The sequence below is a fragment of the Myotis brandtii genome, unplaced genomic scaffold (assembly GCF_000412655.1).
Source record: "Myotis brandtii unplaced genomic scaffold, ASM41265v1 scaffold76, whole genome shotgun sequence".
In the NCBI taxonomy this organism is placed as follows: domain Eukaryota; kingdom Metazoa; phylum Chordata; class Mammalia; order Chiroptera; family Vespertilionidae; genus Myotis; species Myotis brandtii.
Window position 1 is genome coordinate 556,335 of NW_005371037.1, and position 8,482 is coordinate 564,816.

Consider the following 8,482-nt stretch of genomic DNA (forward strand, 5'->3'; position numbering starts at 1 on the left):
AAGAGCTTCCCAACCCCCTGATCGACCCTGCTCTGTGAGTGACAGGGGGCCGCGCCCCAACCCCCTGATCGGCCCTGCTCTGTGAGTGACAGGGGACAGCGCCCCAACCCCCTGATTGGCCCTGCTCTGTGCGTGACAGGGGGTGGCGCCGCAACCTCCCCATCGACCCTGCCTTGAGTGTGACAGGGGGCGGTGCCCCAACCCCCCAATCGGCCCTACCCTGAGCGTGACTGAGGGTGGCATCACAACCTCCCGATCCGCCCTGCTCTGTGCATGACGGGGCGGTGCCCCAACTCCCCAATCGGCCCTGCTCTGAGCCTGACCAGGGGCTGCACCTAGGGATTGGACGTGCCCTCTGCCACCTGGGAGCAGGCCTAAGCCAGCAGGGCGTTATCTCCCGAGGGGTCCCAGACTGCGAGAGGGCACAGGCTGGGCTGGGGGACTCCCCTCTCCACGCCCCCGAGTACACAAATTTTTGTGCACCGGGCCTCTAGTATATATATAAAAGCCTAAGCGACCAAACGACTGAACAACCGGTCGACCAGTTGCTATGATGTGTACTCACCACCAGGGGGCAGATGCTCTATGCAGGAGCTGCCCCCTGGTGGTCAGTGCACTTCTACAGCAGAGTGCTGCTCAGCTGACCAACAGGCACCAGACACAGGGCTCATGGCTGGCCGCTGTAGCCCAGAGGCCGCAGCGGAGCGGCTGCGAGCCTGAGTTGCGGCAGCAGACACAGTGGGGCCGGGATGAGCAGGAGTGGCAGGTGGCATTGGACCTCTGGTTTCGCCCTATCCCCAAAAGCCACACCAAGGGACCCTACCAGTGCACAAATCCGTGCATCGGGCCTCTAGTACTATAAGAAATAGTTATTGGCTAAGCAGTAATTCATGAAACTATATTTACATAAGGCAAATAATGGCAACAGAGGGCCATAAAGCCCCACATCTACTAAAAAAAATAGTTTGCAAATATTGAAACTGACTTTTTCTTTCCTCTAAACTGGTTGAACCACAACCAGTGAGAGTAACATCAGCCAATAAAGAAAAAGTAAACTGCTAACGTGTCCAGAATGAAGCCGCCATGGCATATAGCAGTTATCAGTCATTTCAATTAAGACTTTTCTTATGGCAAACAAACAAAATAATGAAAGCAGCATTTACTTTGTTTTGGAAATAAAAAAAAAAAGAAACCCCCTGCTAATTCCATAAAATATTTGAAACTGATTTTGTTTTTATAAATTAAAAAAATGGTTTTTATTTTTTTTAAGTTTTAATTATTATTCTTACTGTTAAAAAATCATCCAAAGTTATGTCAACCTTTAAGGATAAACTTTGGAGTATGTATTTAAAAGAACATGTTTGGAAAACTGAACCACATTTTTTAAAATTTATTTTTTAACTTTTAAGAAATATATTTTATTGATTTCAGAGAGGAAGGGAGAGGGAAAGAGATACAGAAACATCAATGATGAGAGAGAATTATTGATCGACTGCCTCCTGCATGCACTCTACTGGTAACTAAACCTGCAACCAGGGCATGTGCTCTGACCAGGAATCAAACCGTTACTTCCTGGTTCATAGGTTAACGCTCAACCACTGAGCACACTGGCAATTTTTAATTGCCAGCATTATGCTTTGTTCTTGGTAGAATCATCTTAGTTTCTTCTTTTTATGTTCCAATTATAAACCTTGGCTATATTGACTTCAGTGGTAGTAAATTCATCTGGAAGAAAAGTCAAGGTCTTCCTCAAGAGAATAAGATTCTTTGTGGCCGTCAATAAATTTTTTTCCAATAATGCTGAGCTTCATCAATATCATATTCAAGCATAACATTAGCCCCCATCCACAGACACACTTTAACGGTAGGAGGAACTGAAGCTTTGCCATACAAGTTACCTGCCAGGAGGAATCTGGTCTCCAATGAATTGATGGACACTTCTTCTGCATGTATTTTAGAATTTCTAAAGTCTGCTTAATTTTAGGAATCTGACCTTTTAGCCCCCCTTTCTTTTGAACAAGGTTGGGTTCCATAAACTTTTGCTTCTGGTACTGTTCATCCAGCTTCTTTAGTACTGGCTATGCACCCATTCCCAGGCTATTTCATGAGGGAATCTACATCTTCCACAAACACAGCCCCAGGAATCCCTGGGTAGAGCCCTTCTCCACTCTCTGTAGCCCTTCTCCTAAGTCACAACATATTTCGTGACCGCCATCCTGGAGGAGCGAGAGTGCAACTCTTTAATGGTATTTTTAAAAACAGTCTGCTTGGTCAAGATCTGGCTTTTCCATTCAGATCTGACTCGTTTACTTCACTGTGTGGTTTCTGTCCTCAGAGAGGGATGATCACTATATTTCAAACACCACAGACTTCCTCTGCTTCATTGCCTGCAAGCTGAAATTTCAACTGTAATTGCTAGAATTTGTCTTTATTATCAGAGCATGAACTTTATAAAATAGAAGTCAGTATAAAATTAATGAGAAAAGACAACTTTTTATGTGTGCTCAAAACAAATGGCCTCAAGTGGTAATTCAAAAAAAAATCTTATTAAAGCATTTTTCAAAACAGTGTAAGATCAACGACAGCTATTGCTTACATCCGGTGAGAAGGAGTTGCAAATCCAGTGATACTCTCTAGAAAACTTCACTTGTTAAAAAAAAAACACACACACACAACACACCCACTAATCATTCCCTCCTCAATAAGATGCAGTATTAATCAAGTGGCTTAAATATCATGCTTAATCATCCTCTTTCACTTTCTGAGGATTTGATTTGAAGCAAAGCACACAGCAGAAATAAAAAAGAAGTAGAAAAAAATAGCTCGATAGCAATTAAGAACATAGAATTACAGCTGATGCTAAGAAATCTGACTCAACCTCTAAGATTCCAGGAAATCTTCTTGAGACATTAATTTCATGGTTCTACTCATTAGAGAAACCGTATTGTCTTCTCTTTGCCCCCTCAGAGATCGAATGAAAAAAAATCCTCATTTCGCCCTAGCTGGTTTGGCTCAATGGATAGAGTGTCAGCCTGTGGACTGAAGGGTCCCAGGTTCGATTCTGGCCAAGGGCACATGCCTGGGTTGCAGGCTCGATCCCCAGTAGGGGGCATGCAGGAGGCAGCCAATCAATGATTCTCTCTCATCATTGATTTTTCTATCTCTCTCCCTCTCCCTTCCTCTCTAAAATCAATAAAATATATTTTTTTAAAAATCCTCATTTCAAGTGCTTAATCAGCTACAGAACCAGAAAATACAGTTTTCACAGTTTTACACTGAGTTCAGAAGATGGGGAGTCATATAATTTTAAGTGATTAAAATTTAGCTAAGTCCCAGGATCTTACTAGATAGAAAAAGGAGTAGTCTGAATGAAGACTAGCAGTATCCTGGAGTGTCTGTCATCTCCCCTGTGTGAGGATGCACTAGGCTCCTGGAGGGAACATCAGGAATAAGATCTTCTGGCCTGGAAGAGCTGACCGTTTAGTGCAGTGGTCGGCAAACTCATTCGTCAACAGAGCCAAATATCAACACTACAACGATTGAAATTTCTTTTGAGAGCCAAATTTTTTAAACTTAAACTATATAGGTAGGTACATCGTTATTAACTTAATTAGGGTACTCCTAAGCTGTCCTTTACTAAAAATGTCCTCAATTTGATTGAGGTACGTTCGCTGAGGTCGACCCCTTCCAACTCTCCCATCCTCAACTCGTGCATGAATCTCGCGCACCTCCCCCGCGCTGCATATCCCACAGCCCGCCTGCGCGCCGTCTCCCGTCGCCCGACCACCCGACCACCCGACACCCCCCACTTCTTCTAACACCATTTCTTCAAAATAGACTCGCGCCAGGCCGAAAACCGACTTCTGTGCATGGGCCACTTAGTTTCAATCACACTGTATGTGCGCGCCCGCACGTGGTATTTTGTGGAAGAGCCACACTCAAGGGGCCAAAGAGCTGCATGTGGCTCGTGAGCCGCAGTTTGCCGACCACTGGTTTAATGGGAAAGACTAAAGATAAGTCACAAATAGAGTACCACGAGGGCAGAGCAACATCAGGGAAATGGGTCACATGTTGTGGGAGCATTTTTAAGTGTGTAGATTTGGGGACACTGACTGCTTGGTCTGGGATGGTGGCCGTCAAGGGGATGAGAAGTCTTCACAAGAGAGACAACACTTGAGCTGGGCCTTAGAGACTGAAGAGGAGTTTTTATGGCCCTGGGGTAGGAGAGAGGAAGGTTCTGGACAGAGAAATAGCATCTTCAAACACACAGCACCATGAAATTGGTGGGCTGTGGGATGATCCCAATAGTCTAACTATGATGAACAAGCGAGCAACAAAAAAAGGAGCAAGTATAAGAAAGTGAGGGAAGAGTGGGACATAATGAGTTTAGTTTGGAGCTTGTTGAGTTTTGAGTAAATGGGGATATTCCAGGTAAAAAGGTCCAGTCAACAGTTGAATGTATAATTTTGATCTGGAGCTTTCAACAAAGGTGATAAGTAGAGCTACAGACCTTGGAGTCATTGGTGAGTGATGGTTCAAGCAGTGGAGGAGGCTGAATTCATCCAGGGGGACATTTAATTCAAGAGGAGCAGATAACGGAGAGCAGCACCCAGCACACGACAATGCTACCATTTATCTACATTATGTGTTAAATGGGTTGTTATGGCCCTGACCGGTTTGGCTCAGGGGATGGAGCATCCGCCTGCGGACTGAAAGGTGCCAGGTTCGATTCCTGTCAAGGGCATGTACCTTGGTTACGGGCACATCCCCAGTGGGAGGTGTGCAGGAGGCAGCTGATCAATGTTTCTCTCTCATTGATGTTTCTAACTCTCTATCCCTCTCCCTTCCTCTCTGTAAAAAATCAATAAAACATATTTTTTTAAAAAATAAATGGTTTGTTATGTGTTGGCCCAAGAACCATGCCACCATTTATAAAACTTTCTATGTACAAGTGCAGAGTACGTTCAAGCAACTTACAAAAACTTTGGAGCCAAAAACTGTAAGTTGGAACTTGGGCGCACTTCCTTTGACTTATCCTAACCATATCTTTTTACCTATGGCTCCAGTGCACTGGAATTTGGAAACCCATTCCTAGCATAAGCTGCCTATACACTTTGTGTTTTTATTGTATTTGGGAATATCTGAAGCTATGTTTTATATTTCAGGCCTACTTGGTTCATTTGTAACAAGTATGATGACATACTTTTGCCATGAATACAAACTTTGGGTGATTGCTGTGTGCCTGGCATGGTGCTAATTGCTCTTTCTTGCCCTCTGTCTGCCACTGTGATTGACACCAGAGAAGAATCGTGGGTGTGGTGAGTTTTGAACTTTTCAGGAAGCAAAACTGGTGTCAAAGTAGCAATTCCTTGTGGTGCCAGGAATGTTGATATGGTGAGGCTCTCAGAAACACCTCTTTCGAAGGCCTTTGTGTGATAATATTCTACAATTCTTCATCTCATTTTTATTATAATATTTGTGAAGTGATTTTGCATTTTCCTTTTTTTGTTGTTTCAAGTTCATTTGGAAGAGCTATACACTAAACTCTGTTCTCTGGCATGTCCAAGACATGTGGCTATTATCAGAGACAGAAATACAGGGGTGGGAAAAAGTAGGTTTTCAGTTGTAATACAAATAAATAATACAAGAATAAACTGTGTTTCGCATACTCACAACAGTAAGCCTGTGTAATTACTATTTGGCACATACTGACTGCATGCAGTGTCAGGTTTCATTCAGAAGGTACAAAAGAAGGAGTTGCTTCATTCTGTAAGAGTGGCTTTGTGTCTCCCCAGATCTCCTTAGTAATAGCATTGGTAATGTCACAGGACCAATGAAGCGACTGAGGGAGGAATTTCTTTCTTTTTTAAGTGTTTTTTTTTTTTTTTCAGAGACAGGAAGGGAGAGTGAGAAAGAGATAGAAACATCAGTGATGAGAGAGAATTATTGATTGGCTGCCTCCTGCATGCCGCCCACTGGGAATCGAGCCTACAACCTGGGTATGTGCCCTGACTGGGAATCCAACCGTGACCTTCTGGTTCGTGGGTTGATGTTCAACCACTGAGCCACACTGGCTGGGCTAAGAAACGACCTTCTTTTAGTAGCTTAGTCTTAGTGTGCGGTTAATGTGGGGGATGTTCTTGTTTCATGAAGCACTGGGCTGTTCCAGCAGTTCAGGGTAAGTTGGGTACGGTGAGCAGGGCTGGGAACTCAGGAACTCAGAACTGGGAACCAGGCTGCACAGAGAACTGAATGCCTGGGGAAGAGGAAGAGGAAGTGAGTCTAGACTTTGTGTCTAATCGTGGCTATTGTCAGTACTCCCTAAGGCTTCATCACTCCAGTCCAGTTGAGCTGCCTACTTGGCGAGCCAGAAGTGTGGGGGAATTATGCTGCTAGGAGCAGCTGTCCATCAGTGATTGACAGATGTTGGTGTGTAGCTATCCCAGCTCCCTCCCTCACTGGCTTTGCTTTACACTGGCTTTCCCAGCAGGATTAAGCTCCACTCACCCACAGTGGCAGCTGGCCTGACAGTACACTTCCCTTCCTTGTCCCTCTGCTCCGCCTTCCTTTCCTTGTCTCACTTTTCTATTCTCCTACTGGTGTTTGCCTTCACCACCAAATAAACCCTTGCACTAGAATCTTTGGCTCAGGGTTTGCTTCTGCAGAAAGCTACAAAGTAAAATATATTACCTCATCTTTAAGAGAGAAAGTTTCAGGCATCTGGCCCTCATACCTACCAGATGGGCATGGTGAGCAAGGAATCAAAGCTAAATCATTAGTTAAGTGGCCCAGATTATGCTTACATACCTTTGATTTCTTTCTCTGTGCCCAATGCTGACTAGCCCTCTTCTGCTAATACATTCTTCCTCAACACTGGGCACAATTTGAGTAACCAGGATTCTGTTTTCTCATTTACCTTTACATTCCTTCTCCTCCAGGACCTTGCCCTTCCCCCAAATGGTCCTAAGTCATCTTGAAGCATCAAATCCCCTTAAGCTCTTGAGTTACATGTTTACAGCATCTCTTGGTTTATCGCCTGTAGTTAAATACCTATTATTTCATCTTCCTGGCACCCCTGTCCTTTCTCCTGGGATCATCACATAATCCTCTTTTCCAAGCACGTAATTCTATGGGACCTGACAGGTCCATCAGCACAAATGAAGGACTCCTGCTCACCATCCTTTTCCCCCAGTCATAGTTGCTTGAAGAGTGAATGGGAGGTGAAAAAGGAGACAGGCGTGCACTTCTTTGAACTCGCTGATAAAATCATGGAGAGAGGTAGGCTAGAAGCTCTCGGGAGGGGTTGAAGTCAAAGGAGGATTTTTCATGTTTTTCTTGTCTGATCTCAGACTGAAAACTTGGCAATCATCTTGATTCCTTCCCCCAGTCCCTGTCTACCTTGCTCCTCCCCTTGCCAGAACCTTGTTTTAGGTCTCACCTCCTCCCCTGGATTACTTAGCCTCCAAGCCTCCTGCCTGAAGCCCGGCTCCTCTAGCTTCCATTAAGTTGCTAGCATGTTCTTTCTAAAATGCAAATCTGGTCTTGTCCGTCTCTACTTAGAGCCCTCTGTGGCTTCCATTGCCCCCTGCAAATCCTCCACATCCGTATGAGGATTTCAAAACTGGTGAGGCCCTTCTTGTTCAGGCTCCTTCCTACCTGTCTGGGCCTCTCTTCCCACTCATCTCCTTGCAGAACACGATCTATTCTTTATACGCCTGCAGCCAGTGAACGTGTCACACTCTTACTCCGTGTCTTCGCGTGTACCGTGATCCCTTCCTTACAGAGTACTCCATCGGAAGAAGTACTCCCTTTGCCTCCTCCTCCATGCCCAACTGTCCCTTGCTCAGGACTGCACTGAAGTGTCACTTCCTTTGGAAAGACTTTCTTGACTTCCTCATACCTGGATAAGTGCACCTTGGCTTTTACCATGATGGCATTTAATCAAAATATTTTCTTTAAAAAAAATATTTTTTATTGATTTTTGAGAGAGGGAGGGGGAGGGAGAGGGAGAGAGGGGTAGACACATCAATGATTCATTGACCAACTGCCTCCTGAATGACCCCTCCTGGGAATGGAGCCCAAAACTCAGGCATATGCCCTGATGGGGAATTGAATCGTGACCTCTTGACTCATAGGTTGACGCTCAACCACTGAGCCACATCAGCCAGGCTCAAACCATTTTCTAATTGCTCAGTAACAGGGGAGCTTAACCTGTATCCCTGGAAAAGCTGACGTCTAATTTTCCTGGGCTTCCCCACATGGCCCAGTGGGAAAAGAGGACTTTGGTGGGAGGGGCCTGTTCTCTGGGTTTAAGTGAGACAAAGGTGCAGGCTTTCGCCTGGGGGCACCTAGGCTTGATGGAGTCCCGCACAATGGCACTGCTCAGCAGGGTGAGATGACAATGGGAAGAGTCTCCCTGGGATTTGCCATTAGAGTAGGAGTGGAGGGGGGTTTACAAATAGCCAACCAATGGTTGCATCCC

The 8,482-nt window shown here is 45.0% G+C and overlaps 1 pseudogene; it reads right to left on the reverse strand.

The window, feature by feature from the left end:
• Positions 1 to 1,630: 1,630 nt before the first annotated feature.
• LOC102261261 lies at positions 1,631 to 7,929 on the reverse strand (annotated as a pseudogene).
• Between the last annotated feature and the right edge of the window lie 553 nt (positions 7,930 to 8,482).